Genomic DNA, 15,856 nt, shown 5'->3' with positions numbered 1-15,856 from the left:
GCATACTTCCTATTACTATCTCGATCCTGACCTCAGAAACCAGATTTGGTCCCACTTGGTTTGGCTCTTTCCCAACTGAGGGAGGTTTGCCATCATGGAGGCAATTCAGTAAATGTGTTACAAACTCTGAAGGCAACTCCAAGCCAGGAGCTCTAAAATTATGCTCAGCAATGACAGCATCACTAGAATTAGTCCACAGCCTGCCAAGATGAGGCTTCTGAAGGGGAGAAATACTCATCTGAATGTATAAATACTGGCATATTTATTTTAACATTTGGATAATGAATTGAAAGAATCAGCTAGATATGTCCAAGTAAATAAATATGCTGTGCAATAATGATACTGCAGATTTTGGTGCAAGGTTCTGAACACCCCCTTGATGAAAAAGAAAGAAAGAAAGAAAGAAAGAAAGAAAGAAAGAAAGAAAGAAAGAAAGAAAGAAAAGTTTGTCCTGAAACGATACTTGCAAAATGAATAAATTGCTTTTCCATTAACTTGCACAATTATTGAAGAGATTTCCTTTTCATGAAGAAAAAAAAAAAGAGGCCCAACGTCAGCTAGCTGCCAAAATAGCCCTTGGTCTTCCCAGGAAGCTTAAATCTCAGTGTGTGTCAGAAGATGGATCTATATCTACGGCAGAGAGGAAAAGGAGTGGGGTCATCTCTCTTCCCCTGCTCCTCAAAGCCCAGAAAACTTCCAATGGAGAAATCCACTCAATAGGATTCCTGGGGCCCTGGCTCATCTTGAATTAGCTGTTATACTGAATAATTAAACTAATTACCATACAAAATTAACCACAGGGATATGTTAATACACAACATTATTTAACTAATTGAAGGAAGTTGGATACCCAAAATAAACAACAGGGGGAAAAAATGTACTGGTCATTTGTTTATCTCTAGACACACATTTGGATACCCACCCACTGAGGTCCTAAACAGCCTAGTGCCCAGCCAGATGACCTGGTGAAGGGTGTAGCAGCTCACAGGTGAATACAGGCTGTGAACAGCGTAAGAGGGCAGTCAAGGACAGTCCACCTTCCGTGCAGGTATCTTCCTACTGGCGTTAGTAAAGGAAGTCCTCACCAACACAAACAATTCAAAACTGTACAAGACTTCTCGTGTTTACTCGGCCGTGGAATGCAGTGCATTTGTGGGCCGTGTGTCCCTGTGTGTGTGCGCGCGCGCGTGCACGTGTCCCCCCCCCTCCCCCCTCCGGCCCCGTTGCTGATTTTCCTCCAGTTTTTACTCATAAACAGCTAGCTTCTCACAGAGTATAGGAAAGTGGGGAGCAAGTAACACAAGTGGATCTAGAAATTAAATACACCTTTATTATGTGCCTAAAAGCACACACAGACAGAACTTACGTGCACATTTGAAATCTCACTCCTTAACTACTCTTTTAAGCCCAGACTGTTCTCAATGGGTCCCTGGGCAAAATCACTTCTAACACAACTTAGAAACAGGAGATGCAGCAAAGATTCCTTCCGGGCCCGCGGATCTCCCCCCGGTCGGTCTGTGTTCCAGGGCCCAGAGATGCACTGGAAGCTGCGGTGCCTTGGCTGGCTGCAGGTCCTCGCACCAGGTCATCGATATGCCTCTCCCTCGTCCCTCCCGCCCCCCATCTGGGGTGCACTGGTCTTGCTCCCCGGAGGGAATGCCCTCTGGAGGTTTCCATGACCCCGTTCCACCGAGAGGGTGTGTCCCCTAGGCGGAGACGTTCCGTGAGTCCCTGCCCCCTCCAGCCCCCTCACCTCCAGCCACCCCGATCCTCTGCCGCGGCGTTCCAGCTCTCCGACCCCCTGTGCTCCACAACGTAACCCCGGCTCCCGCCACAATTCTGCTCCCGGCGCCCCCTCTCGGAGAAGCCCCTCCATCTTTCCCCCGAGAAACCACGCGCCTCCCCACCCCCCGACCCTTTCCGGGGCTCCCCTCCCGCCCCGCCCGCCTCGGGCTTCCTCCCCTCCGCACTCCCCTCCGGCTTCAGTTCCCCTCCGCCCTGCGGAGGGCGCCCCGAGAATGCCGACAGGACACCCTCGTTCCGGCACCGAAGCTCCCCAACGTCGTGGTCCTGACCCCTCGGTCCTCCAGCCTCGGGCTCCGGGAGTCCCCAGCGTCTGGGTCCTGACCTGCCGCCTCACCCTCAGGGCTCAAGCTCTGAGACTCCGGGGCGCTGAGCCCCGGCCCCAGAGCTCGGCGTCGTCAACCTCTCGATTCTGGAAGCCCCTCGGGGCTCGGGGTGTGGGGCTCCCCAACGTCGCGGTCCTGACATCCCTTCCCCACCCCCCACCCCCTGCGCTCGCGTCCCGGGGACTCCCCAACGTCGCGGTCCAGCTCCCCCACCCCCCCGGCTCGGCGCCTGCGACTCACCGGCAGGAGCGGCGACTGAGCCCGCGCGCGAGCCCAGCCCAGCCCGGCCCGCACTCCGGCTCGGGTTCCCGGCTACCAGCTTCCCGCAGGCGGCGGTGACTGCGGCGGGCACGGCACAGGGGAGCGGCCCGGGGGAGGGGACCGCCGGGGGCGGGCACCGCCCGGCTCCGCCCCTTCCCGGCCGGGGGCGGGATGCGCAGACCCGCGCGCCCACCGCGGCCCGGGTGCCGCCTCACCGAGAAGTTGACTGACACCTCTTCCTTCCACCCCGGGGTCAGACCCGCGCAGCCCCCTTTCAGCTAGACACACCCGAGGGCTTGAGAAAGAGACATGTTAACCGCTGCCCCATCCGTTTCAAGAACCCACTCCAGGAGGCCATTTCCGAGGGTTTTCTGGTTTTTGGTTTTGGGGGGTGTTTTGGGAGAAGGGGGAAGGCAACAACAACCAACTTCTTCTTTAGTCTCAAGACGGATTCAGATTCTGGCCTCTCAGCCACCCGCATCTGCACATTCAGGGTCATTCTGCCTATGAAGTCATGTCATAACGCACCAAGGAGGGCCCGTGTAGACACACATTTTCACACCCCTGAGATACACCCGTGAAGTACTCTCCCGTGATTATGCACCACACAAACTTCTTATGCTGACAAGCTAGGAACCAGTTCTATACCCCACATCCTCAATCCACAGCTCACTAGCCAGACCACGGTATCAATGATCTACACATACAAGGGGGCAGGGCAGGAGAGGAAATTCCACACCTGGTCCCAGACTTGTTCTCCTCACCCACAACGTCGCTATTTTACCACGGCAAAGATACCCTTAAGATGTGGGAGCACTGGGGCTCTTGAGTGGCTCAGTCAGTTGAGTATCAGACTCTTGATTTTGGCTCAGGTCATGATCCCAGGGTCTCAGAATGGAGCCCTGCAGAGGGCTCCGGGATAATGTGGAGCCTGCTTGGGATTCTCTCTCCCTCTCTCTTTCTCTCTCTCTCCCTCTGCCCCTCTCCCCTGCTGGTGCGCGCGCTCTCTCTCTCTCTCAAAAAAAAAGGGGGGGGGGGGGAGAAAAGAAAAAAAGAAAAGATGTAAGAGTACCAATTAACAAATTAACAAATCAAATTGGCTTTGCTCTTAAAAAGCAGTGTCCATGATCTGGAAGAAAGAAAAACCCTGAGAAGATGGCCTGAACCAATGCTACTGGAGGAGGTTCATTTGATTCATGTCATTCTTTTTTTTTTTTTTTTTAAATTTCTATATTTTGAGAGAAAGAACACAAGATGGGGAGAAGGAGAGAGAGAATCCCAAACAGGCTCCACACTCTGCTCTGAGTGTGGGGGGCTCCATCTCATGACCCAGAGATCATGATCTGAGCCAAAATCAAGAGCCCCACTAAGCCACTCAGGCACCACATATCATTATTTTTCTGAAACAATCAGGCCTAACTCTGGGTTGTTGATACCTGGCACTTTGCCATTTTACCACCCTGCTTCAGTGACATGTTTAAACAAACACCTCACATTTGTGCAATGTTTTCACTTTTCGAAACATTTTAAAATACATTATTGTCTTTATCTTCAGCAAAATAGCATGAAGCAAAAACAGTAGGTTTTCCAACAGGGGTTATTTGAATTTCATAAATGAAGACATTTAGACTCAGCAGTTAAATGGCCAGGTTTGAAGCAGAGTCAGGACTAGGAAAGAGTAAGGGGCCTGGTCTTCAGGGCCACTGCTCTTCTCACAGAATCACAGGCCCAGCACATATCGATCTTGATGGAAATATCACCGTCGGCCTTTGGTAGATTTGCCTCACCATCTCTGCTTCACCCCAAAGATGTCAGGGAATTCTCCTGAATTTACAAAAACACAAGCCTTCAATATCAACAGGCGTTTCTTTTTTGGCTAGAGATCATAAATGTACAGCAGAGCTGATGAGAAGAAATAAAAAGTCCCCTTTTTTCCCTCTCTCTGCCACTCTAGAAACAAAATTACAGGTCAGCGAATACGAAGGCCCAACCCCAGGCTCAATCCAACTGAAGGGAGCTGTCAGTGAGGGCTGATGAGTCTGCGAAATCCATGTTGATTATTCTTGCAGCTTTTCTTCTCCCTTCACCTGGAGCGTGGAGAAGGGTTCTCTTGTCTTAAAAGAAGATCAACAAGTCCTTTAAGGCTTTCTCAGTGTCATGGTAAGAAAATGGTAAATGTTCCTTTCCTAGGAACCTTCGTCTAGCGGAGGGCACGAAAGTGCAGCATTAAGTACAATGGGTGTCAGGCATTTTTATCTGTGGGCAGAGGGTTCTGTTTATAAATGGAGCTTTTAAGTGTGGTAAAATACACGTAACATAAATGTTACCACCTTAATCTTTTGAAAAAAGTTTTAATTGTGGTAAATTAAGCATAATATAAAATTTGCCACATAACCACTTTTCAAATGTATCATTCAGTCGTCTTAAGTACATTCACATCCTTCATGCCTTTTAAAACTACTTGGATCTCACACTAGCTTCTTCCACTTTTTACTCTGAGGTGATGGCCCATTTCAGTTTGGGCAGTGCAGTGATATTTTGGTAACTCTGGAAAAAAGAGTCCTAAAGTGACCTTCCTATTTTTGAATTAATAAAAGGCTCCTGGATCTTTCATAAGGGATAGTAAGGATGGCCTTTAATATATAGAAATTCACAGCCAACCTCCCTCCATGTAACACTTTCATCTGGCAACAAAATTTTGATTTGGGGTTTTTCCAAAAGCTGGAAACAGGCAAGATCTGGGATATTGCAGAATTTCCTCTAAAATGAGAATGCTAAACCGCTAACCCAATCAACATTCTAATCAGACACATTTCCCTTTCAGATTGCCCTTGAAAACCACACACACAGCCAATATACAGCATAATTAAAAAATAGATATGCAAGACTAAGGAGCTATTTTTGTCCCAAACTCTAACAAAATAATTTGGTCCATTTTATGTTGTATACATACCACACTGACACTGTTTTTCTATTACTTTCATGGTGTGTTTATATAGCATTGTTTTTCCAAGAAGCTCAAAGTGCATGTGATGACATAATATCCCTAAACTTCATACATTTTATGAGAAGTAGGAAGGGGGTAAGAACTGTTAGCCTTACTGTAACATGGAGAAATGGAAGTATGATATGGTTAAACCATTTGCTGGAACATCTATACTGGTTTGTAGTGGTCTATCCTAAAAGGCCTACTCATGAAAACTCATACAGGAAACATCTTATGAGAAAACTGAGGGCATTTTTCCACTATCTTGGCAGTGAAAAGGAAAAGCACTTTGCACTGTGGACCACTATCCTACACCATACACAAAAATTAACTCAAAATGGATTAAATACTTGACTATAAGACCAGAAACCATACAACTACTAAGAAAAAACATACATGGTAAGCTCCTTGACATGGCTTTTGGTGACGTTTTTTGGATTTGACTTCAAAGCAACAAAAGCCAAAAATGAACCAATGAGACTACATCAAACTGAAAATTTCTGCCAAGCAGCAGAAACCATTAATAAAATAAAAAAAGCAGCCTACTGAACGGAGAAGATATTTGCAAATGATATATCCAATAAGGGGTTAATATCCAAACTACATAAAGAACTCATACAACTCAATGACAACATCACAAACCCAGATAATCCAACTTAAAAATAGGCCTTTAAAATGAGAAGATCTGAATAGGCATTTTCCCAAAGAAGACATGTAGATGGCCAATAGGCACATGAAAATATTCTCAGTGTCACTAATCATCAGGGAAATGCAAATAAAAATCACAATGAGATATCATGTCACATCTGTCAGAATACCTATTATCCAAAAGACAAGAAGTAAGAAGTGTTGGTAAGGATGTAGAGAAAAGGAAACACTCATGCACTGTTAGTGGAAATGTAAATTGGTACAGCCAATATGAAAACAGTATGGAGATTCCTCAAAGGAACTACCCTATAGTCCAGCAATTCCACTTCTGGGTATTTCTCCAAAGAAAATGAAAACACTAATTAGAAAAGATATACACACTTTTATGTTCATTGGAGCATTATTCACAATAGCCAAGATATGGAAACAATAAAAGTGTCCGTCAATGGATGAATGGATAGAGACGATGTAGTGTATATATATAATAGAATACTACTCAGCCATAGAATAGAATGAAATCTTGCCATTTGTGACAACATGGATGGATCTTCAGGGTATTACGCTAAGTGAGGTAAGTCTGGCAGAGAAAGACAAATGGCATATGATTTCATATATATGTAGAATCTAAAAAACAAAACAAATGAACAAAAACTCATAGGTGCAGAGAACAGATTGGTGGTTGCCAAAGGGGAAGAGGGTTGGGAGGTGGGTGAAATGGGAGAAGGTGGTCAAGAGGTACAGACTTCCAATCATAAAATAAGTAAGTCATGGGGATAAGTAATGTACAGCATGGTGACTATAGTCAATAATATTGTTTTGCATATTATGTAACTTTATATGGTGACAGGAAAATAGGCTTATTGTGGTGACTATTTTGCAGTCTATACAAATATTAAATCATTATGTTGAACACCTGAAACTAACATAGTGTTATACATCAATTATACTTTAATAATAATAAAAAAAAAAAGTGTGTGCTTGAAAGTCAGACCATCTTGAGTCTGAACCCCATTACCATCATCTAGAGCCTTTGGTAGTGTACTTCAGGGTTCGTATCTGTAAAATGGGAATAATAATTGTAACCAGTTTATATATTTATTGCTAGGATTAAATGAAGCACACATTAAGCACTCAACACTGTGCTTATCACATAATGAGGGCTTGATAAATGTGGGTAAAAAAGAAATGGCTGCTTATAGGACGTTCTACTTGAAGAGAAGATATACTTATTCCAGCAGACTTCATAGGAGTAATTTGGAGAAACTTGAATATCTATCTATTTTTTAATGTTTATTTATTTTTGAGAGAGGGGGTGAGGGGCAGAGAGAGAGAGGGACAGAGGATCCAAAGCAGGCTCCACACTGACAGCAGAGAGCCCCATGTGGGGCTCAAACTCACGGATTGTGAGATCATGACCCGTGCTAAAGTCAGATGCTTAGCCGACTGAACCACCCAGGCGCCCTGAATATCTATATTTTTAATCCTGAAGTCAAATCTATACATTCCTTAACATTCCATCATCAGACAGACATCCACCCTTAGCTTTTCTATTCAGACCCCCTGCCAGCTGGCCAAGTGGGGAAGCAACCATGATACTAATTTCACACACAAGATTCTAATGAGCTGTGGTTGAATCAAATTAAAAATAGAAATAAGAACAATGGTAATGGTTTTATTGTATTGTGTGTTTATGGTATCTTATTAATGGTGGAATGGTAGGGGTTCATTAATTTGATTTCGTCTGGAGTGGTTCATTCCTTTTTTCCCCCATTTTATTTTTTAATGATAACAATTAACAAATAATAAATAAATAAATTATTTATTTATTTACTTATACATAAGTAAATAATGAAAATAAAAATTTTCCCCATTTTATTTCTTAATGATAACAATTAACAATTCAGGGAGCAAGCCGATTAACACATGTAGACAAGGGAGACAAGATGCAGCAATTGCTCCTGGGCCCTCTGCAAACCTGGGCACGTGTGAAGTTGTGTGGCCTTGCATTTGATCTCCCACTCTGAGGTAACCTGTGCCTCACTGAAGAGCTTCAGATGGGAAACTATAAGGATGAATGATAAAATGACAGACTAGTTATGCAAACAATATAAATTCCTACATTCCAACAACATTTAATGTATATAAGTGTTAATTTTAACATTTATTCTAAATAAGACTTAAATTTAGAAAATACAATTTATAATTGGATCATAGAAATTTAATGGCAAATGAAAGTGTGGATATTAAAATACGAGGACTTTACTTATTCTTTAGAAGAATGAAAAGCCCCAGAATAAATAGCCCTGGTTGCCCCCATCTTGAAATATCCTAACAACTATGTTTCTTCCCTTCACTTTGCTCCTAATTCTTAGTCATTTTATCCTGGGGGGTCGGGGGGTGGAGGATGGGTAATCCCTGACCCTGGCAAATCAGAGGAGATGAACTTCTAAGACTAAGTTCAAAAATTTTGGGAAGTAAACATTTTTTTAGTCTGTCCAACTCCAGTTCAATCTGGGCTGTGTTCTAAAGGAAGATTTAGAAGAGAAATTTCTCAGCTTTAGGACTAGTGAAGAAGAGCCATGTGAATTCACCCAGGATGGAAAACTGAGACTTGAACCTCTGGCCTTTGCCACATGCCCCACTGCTGTGTTGGTAGGGGAAGTATACAACCCCTTATAGTTCATTTCTGTCTATCATCTATCATCTAAGTTAGGTTGATGAGCAAAGGCACAGACCATCCTCTGTTAAAGAGTGGTGGGGTAGGGCCAGAATCTGCTATAGGGGCAGAGAGTTCTGTCCACTGCCTTTTAGTTGATGTCTATCCAAAAGAGACTTATCTTGGCTCTTGGGTCTTTTAAAGAGCATGGAAAAATGAAAATGGCAATCTTGGACAAGAAGACTAACAATTGCATTATTCATGCTAGATTCTGGCTTGGTTTCAGGGTTTTAATAATTTTAAAAAGAAAAAAATCAGTGCAACAATTGACTGGTTTAAGCCAGCACCTGTTCACTGAGTCTGTTTTTACTGCCCAGGGGCAAGCTAGGGAGCTGGAACTGGCTTGTCCATGTGGCCATCTGGAAGACCTCTCAGAATAGAGGAGATCTAAGGCTATACCCAGCCCAGATCTTAGGAGTGGAGTAGACAAATTGGAATCTTCATATGTGTACCTCTCTGAATGAGCTCAGCAACCTGAATGTTAAGCCAGGTTTAAAGTTATAAGTTTGGTCAAAAGTGACCTTTGGTTTATTGAAACACAGGGTCTTGAGCTGACCTCTCTTACATCATTACATCATTTTGTAATTCCCTATGAACTTCTTTGGTTTCTCCACTAGACTGTAAGCTCCTAGGCAGCAAGGTTTGTGTACATGCCATTTGTTGCCACACCCATGTGACCTAGTACATAGTATGTGCTGGAAAAAAAATATCACTGAATAAGTGAACAAATAATGTAAATGCACAGCATATTTGGAATCCAGTTAGCCCAGGAGTCCATGATCATTAAGTCCAGATCCCTTAGAGGAGGTAGGATGATCTAGAAATGGACTAGAAAAGAATATGCCCCAGGGGTGGAAACAATGAGGACAAGAAAAAGCCACTGAGGAGAAGCATGTTTTCCCATTTGGGAGAGGGGGAAAGAGAAGGAAAAAGAATGAGAAAGGGTAATTCTGGGTTCCCAGCAGGATATGCTACAGAAATAGACCTTTTTTTTTTTCTTTAATCAAACTGAATTGAATTGAAGTAAACTGAATTCATCCTGAAGAGTTCAAATTAAAGTAAAATCCTTGGGGCACCTGGCTGGCTTGGTCGTTACAGCATGAAAGTCTTGATCTTGGGGTTGTAAGTGTGAGCCCCACATTGGGTGTAGAGATGACTTAAAAATAAAAATCTTTTTCCAATTCTGTGTCTCCCTCTCTCTCTGTCCCTCTCCCCCTCATGCTCTCTTTCTCTCAAAAATAAACATTAAAAAAAAAATCTTAAAAGAAATAAAGTAAAATTCTTCTCCCTCCCAATAAAATTAGATTTCTCCAGTTATTCGTCCCTAGACTATGATTCTTCAGCCCTGAAGACACTCAGGGAGGAAACTGGGAGCCACTCTGGGCATAGAGATCCAAACTTTTTTGGGTCTTTCTCCCCAAATGTTCCTGAGAGCCTCCAAGAATTACCTAACACTTTGGGTGTTTTGACCAGAGTCTTAGAATCCTGGCAATGCCAATGTGAAGTTTCAGCAGGAATCTCACAGGGCAAATAGTTTCTGGGGTAAAATATGATGACTGTGGCCTGACCAAATTAACTATGATCCATGCATGAGATAGAATACTATACTGTCTTCAAAAATCATGCAGACCACATGGCATAGAGAAACTTGCAGTCTGTAGTTCTGTGGTTTAACAAAACAGAGCAGGCTGTGCAGTGTAATCCAATTTTTTAAAAAAGACATATATGGGGGTGCCTGGTTGGCTCAGTCAGTAGAGGATGCAACTCTTGATCTTGGGGTTTTAACTTCAAGCCCATTGGGTGTAAATATTACTTAAAAAAAGATCTTATAAAAATAAATATAAATTTAAATATATATCACAAGAAAAAAAAAAGAAAGAAAGAAAAGCAAAATAAAGTTATGCATTCATAATGGTTATTTCTCGATGGTGATATTCCAGGAGAACTTGAGTTTCTTTTTTATAACTTTCATCATTTTTCAAAATATCCTTAATAAAATAAATATGTAAACAAATGGCTGTTGTTCATTGTTCTGCACATAAGTATAATTATAATGGACTATAATTAACTGTACATTATTACAGGACAAAAATATAATGAAATTAATTATAGCAATTGTGATGTGTTGGTGCTTTGTGAGTACCCTATGTTTCTGACCTCATAACAACAGCAAACAGTATCTTTATTCTCTTTTTAAAATAGATGTTAAAAGAAGTAACTTGCTTAAGGCAACCATAAACTGTGTCAGAGTCACCCCATCATCAGTGGTGCTGGGGAAGCAGATGGCAGGGAGGTCAAAATCAGCATGCTTGGATTCCAAGAACTCAAGGTTCTCGGAGGGGACGCTGAGTGCAATATGCAAGGTGCCCCTTCTCTTAACAGCCACTAATGGGCATGACTGGCTCCATCAGCCAGCTCCTTTGGACCTGAACAACCTCCTTTCCTGCCATGTTCCTCTTTAATGGTGCATTCGACATCTCTCATCCCCTCTATTAAATCAAGGCTAGAAGAGAACTGTGCTGGCTGATCCAATTTTATTGAGATTGAGTCCAGTAAACTCTGCAACAAGATGAGGCCTGGCTACTTTAAGTCTCTCTCTCCCTTCTCTCTACCTCTTTAGACAAATCCAATTAGTCCTAATCCCTCTACATTTTTGACAAGGGGGTCAGCAAATCATTTAGGTCAGAAGGGAAATATCTTATTTGGATGCTGTGAGGCCACTAAATAAGATTTAGTCTGGAGACGTAGGGACATGTGCCTATTATTCAATATACAGTAGTCCTATTATTAATTCTTTCATCTATTCAGGAAATATTTATTGAAGACCATGTAAGTGCTAAGAACACTTTGCCAAGACCTAAAGATAAAAAGATACACTTGATGCAATCTCCATCCTCCCCTCTAATAGAGAAGACATATTTATACAAATAATTATGATACAAGGGCTATAAGAGAGGGATACTGGACATTATGGAAAAACAAGGGAGGAGCGCCTAGTTCCTTAGTCACCTGGTGTTTTAGTGTTGGAAGGGTCAGCAAAAGCTCAAGGTGAGTCATGAAGGATGAGGTCTAAATAAGCAAACTGGAGAAGAGGGAAGCATTCGGCCTGAGGAAACAGCAGAGACAAAAGCAAGAGGCACACAACAGCACCACACTTGCAGGAATAACAATGGCTAGTGTGTAGGGCACATATGGATGCAACCCCTGCTTACAGCCTGCAACAAGGAAGGAAGAGACAGTGCAGTCCATAACCAAAGAGTTTTACTGTCTGTCACTAAATCATACGTGTAGAATATTAAAGAAAGTAAACGCAACCCTTTACTTTGGGTTCCAGTGGCATGTTTCAACTCATAAAATCCTCAGGGGAAGAGAGAATTCAGGAGCAGCTCCTCTTACCCCACTGATTCCTCTAACTAGCACCAAGATTTAGTATCAATATTCGTGGTGGCCATGTGATCTGTACCCCGAGTAAGCAAGGACTGGAGATCATCCCTCTGCTTTGGGCTCTCTCTCTCTCTCTCTCTCTCTCTCTCTCTCTCTCTGTCTGTCTCCTCTCTCCTGCTTATTTCTTTGGTACATTTAAACTTTTTCATTCCCTTCACTCCCTGCTGTGCTCGCATCCCACCTCTTCTTGTGGTCAGTCTTCGAGAGGCTGTCAATCACTCAGTTCCATCCACCTCTGCTGCTGGACTGGGTCAGGGGCTTCAAATCAAGTGGGTGGGGGAAAGAGCCTAAGAGCTGGCCTCATAGTCAAATATCTGAAAGATCTTCAGACCTTTCATGTGGCCTCATTTACTGTTTGCTAGCCAAGCGATTTTGAATTGTTATATTAAGCCTATCAATTTCTCTGCCTTGAGGAACAGTCTCAGCTTTGGTGATAGGTAGACCACGGAGATTGAGAAAATTGGAGAAAGAAAATCCATCCTACCACATGGGAGAAACCATGGCAAGGGGTGATATGGGAGAAGGAAGCAGGGGTCACATAATAAAGGACTACACATGTCCTAGGAAGGAACAATGAAACTGCACAATGATTCCCCACCAGAGTTGGGGATGGGGGCAAACCCCTTCATGTCATCAATTTCTCTGCTATTGTAGGTTCTTGTTCTGATGGGAACATGGCATAGCCCCCAGGTGTATTGGGTCACTACAATAGATAGACACTTATAAACAAGGAAATTGCATGAGATATTTTGTTTTTGACGTAGTTTTCTGGAGGCAATGTGGGAGAAGGAATTGAGACTAGTGAGGCTGGAGGCATGAGAAACTGGGAAAAGAGACTGGTTAGGAGGCAGTTGCAGTCAGATAGACATGAGCTGATGAGGGCTTGAAGGAAGGAAAGGGTATTGTGGATGAAGAGCAAACACCAGATTTAAGAAGCATCTAAAAGGCAAAATCAATAATAGTATTTGGTGACTAACTGGAAGTAGGAGGTTGGATCCCGGTGCTGTGTGCTTGTATAAAAATACAGATTGCTGTATTACCTAGGTCATAGTTCTCATCTCACTGTGTCCGAATTCTTAATTAAATAGTCTTCCCAGTATCCTCCGCAGAGGCTGAAACCATCTGGTATCCCAGCGCTGTTTCCAGCACATAGCACCATGCCTGATACATAGCAGGTCTTTAAAAAAAATATTAACTGAAAAGATAAACAAACGAATGAATGAATGAATGAATGAATGAATGAAAGGCATAAAGAATGACCTACACATGGATGGCTTAAATGACTGGATAGTCAGGGAAGCTGTCAACTAAAGGAGGAAGTACCGGAAAAAAAGGAGGGTGGCGTCCAAAACTGCAATTTTATTTTCCTTATGTTGGGTTTGAGGTGCCTGTGGGATCTTCCGAGAAGATGTTCAGTTGCAATGGGAGCCCAGGGGAGGGCTCTAGTCTGGCATTATAAAGTAGGTAGTTGTCAGTGAATTGACAGATATTCATAGCACAGGTAGAGGTAGGACAAGTCTACAGAGTGAAGCAAAGAGGGCTAAGAGAAAAGAAGTTATTTCTAACCAGAAGGCTGGTGTTTTTTTTTCTTATTGTTTGTGTTTTTATTGAGATATAATTCACATACCATGCATTTCATCATTTCGAAATGTGAAGTTAAGTAGCTTTTAGTGTATTTACAATGTTGTACAACCATCACCACTATCTAATTCTAGAACATTTTCGTCATCCTCAAAAGAAACCCCATACTCATTAGCTGTCATTCCCCATTCTCTGTTCCCTCCAGTCTCTGGTAACCACAAATTATCTGTTTCCATGAATTTGCTTATTCTGGATATTTTATTTAAATGGGAGTCATCTAATATGTGACTTTTGTGTCTGGCTTCTTTCACTTAGCATGATGTTTTCAAGGTTCCTCTGTGTTTCGCATGTATCTGCACTTCATTCAGAAGGCTGGTGTTTGATCTTTAGCAAAGTTTCTTGTAGTCCCATCTTTGATCTATAAGGCTCCCTTGACCTTTTGAGTACATCCCTCAAAGTCCAGATGGTGGGTCTCTTCGTTAATCCATAGAATTTGGAAAATCTTTATGCTTGCCCCTTCTCCACCCATGCTCTGCCTCTCTCTCTCAAAAATAAATAAACATTTCTAAAAAATGAAAAAAAGGGGCGCCTGGGTGGCTAGGTCAGTTGAGCATCCAACTTCGGCTCAGGTCATGATCTCTCAGTCCTTGAGTTTGGGCCCCACATTGGGCTCTGTGCTAACAGCTTAGAGCCTGGAGCCTGCTTCGGATTCTGTCTCTCTCTCTCTCTCTGCCCCTCCTTCACTCATGCTCTCTCTCTCTCTCAAAAATAAATAAATATTAAAAAACCCAGAAAATCTTTATGCTTAAAGGAGCCATAAAAATCATCCTCAGCTACTCTCTGAAGGCATCCCTGACTTCTCTGGGCCACAAGGATGTCTTCTTTTTTCTGACTCCCAGGGCACACACTGTGTGCACTTTGCAATTAAATGCCTGTAAATTTTCTGTCTTCCTTCTCAAATCAGAGTGAAAGAGAGTATGGAGTGTCATGTGCTATATTTTTCTTCTATTGTTTACAACACTTAACACAGCATTCTATGGAATTATTCCTCCAATCAAATAGAAACCAAAATGACACTTAAATTATCTCTCTAATTGCTAAATGTTTCCAGGAACACTATTACTTCATTTTTAAAATGGATTTGACTATTTTTTCTTAGACTCTGTAATAGATTGCTCTTTGATTAACTGTGCAGTTCATGATTATTTCCCATTTTCTAGAAACTGGTCCTCTTCTGTCCCTATCCCAGGCTGATACAACTAGAAAGCCCTTGTCCAGCTATACTGGGTCTTTATGGCTCATGTTCATTCTCCGTGGCTGATGCTCATTTCATACCAACTGTTAAATATTTTCAATATTATTCTTATACTACCATTTACATTGTAGCTGCAATAGTACACAGCAGCTCCCTCTTCCCCGCCACATATGACTATGTCACTCTAGTCACAGCTAGATGGTCCAAGAAAATGTACCTGACCCAAGCCTTGTCAATTAGTCTGCCTTCATGAAGAATTTGGATTTAGCTCATCCTTAATCTATGTGATGTTTTGAACAACAAGGAAGTAAATTCAGGAGATATTGGCAGCATGCAAACTGGAAAACTAGACAGAGCCAGTTGGAGCAAATGAGAGAAAGAAAACAGTGAGGGAGTCTTTCCTACAGAGAAGGGCCTGCAAGAGATGAATCTAGAGTCTTAATGTCTCCAAACCCTTGGTTCTAATTCATTCTTGCAGGCTGGCTTTGTCTCTACCCTTGAGCTCCATTAAGTGCCTATGTATCTTTATGTGTTGAGTTGTTTATTAAGGTACTAATATCTTGTTTGGTGGGGGGGAGAACCTGAAAGGAGAAGAGCTACTTTTGTTTAATTCTTTTCCCCTCACTCCTCCATTTCACCAACTCCCAACCCCTTCCACCAGGTTGATGCTCAGCTGGCATGCACCTTTGTGACTGTATAGGATGTTAGATATTTTGTATATCATCTTGTTTCTCCAGTCCTCATCCCTGCACCCTCACAACCCTCTCCTGCATGTTCTTGCCGGCACAATGGGCTGAAGGATCAGAATCGGGTTCTGTTTGAGTCAAAGGAAAATA

General features: G+C 42.7%; 1 protein-coding gene across 3 annotated transcripts in view; it reads right to left on the bottom strand.

Annotated features, from left to right (window-relative positions):
* Positions 1 to 15,856, bottom strand: part of PAQR8 (progestin and adipoQ receptor family member 8) — a 121,339-nt gene that overhangs the window by 41,796 nt on the left and 63,687 nt on the right. The window contains exon 1 of one of the 3 annotated variants that reach the window (XM_023254057.2): positions 2,370 to 2,510. The exons of 1 other annotated variant lie outside the window; for it this stretch is intronic. The gene's annotated coding sequence lies outside the window, so the exon portion shown is untranslated. Of the gene's footprint in view, positions 1 to 2,369; positions 2,511 to 7,890; positions 8,087 to 15,856 lie in introns of those variants that run through there. One more of the 3 variants, XR_002157132.3, reaches the window with a different exon arrangement.

Source organism: Felis catus, chromosome B2 (genome assembly GCF_018350175.1).
Source record: "Felis catus isolate Fca126 chromosome B2, F.catus_Fca126_mat1.0, whole genome shotgun sequence".
NCBI lineage: Eukaryota > Metazoa > Chordata > Mammalia > Carnivora > Felidae > Felis > Felis catus.
The sequence above is the reverse complement of the archived record's forward strand: the minus strand, read 5'-3'. Positions and strand labels throughout refer to the sequence as shown.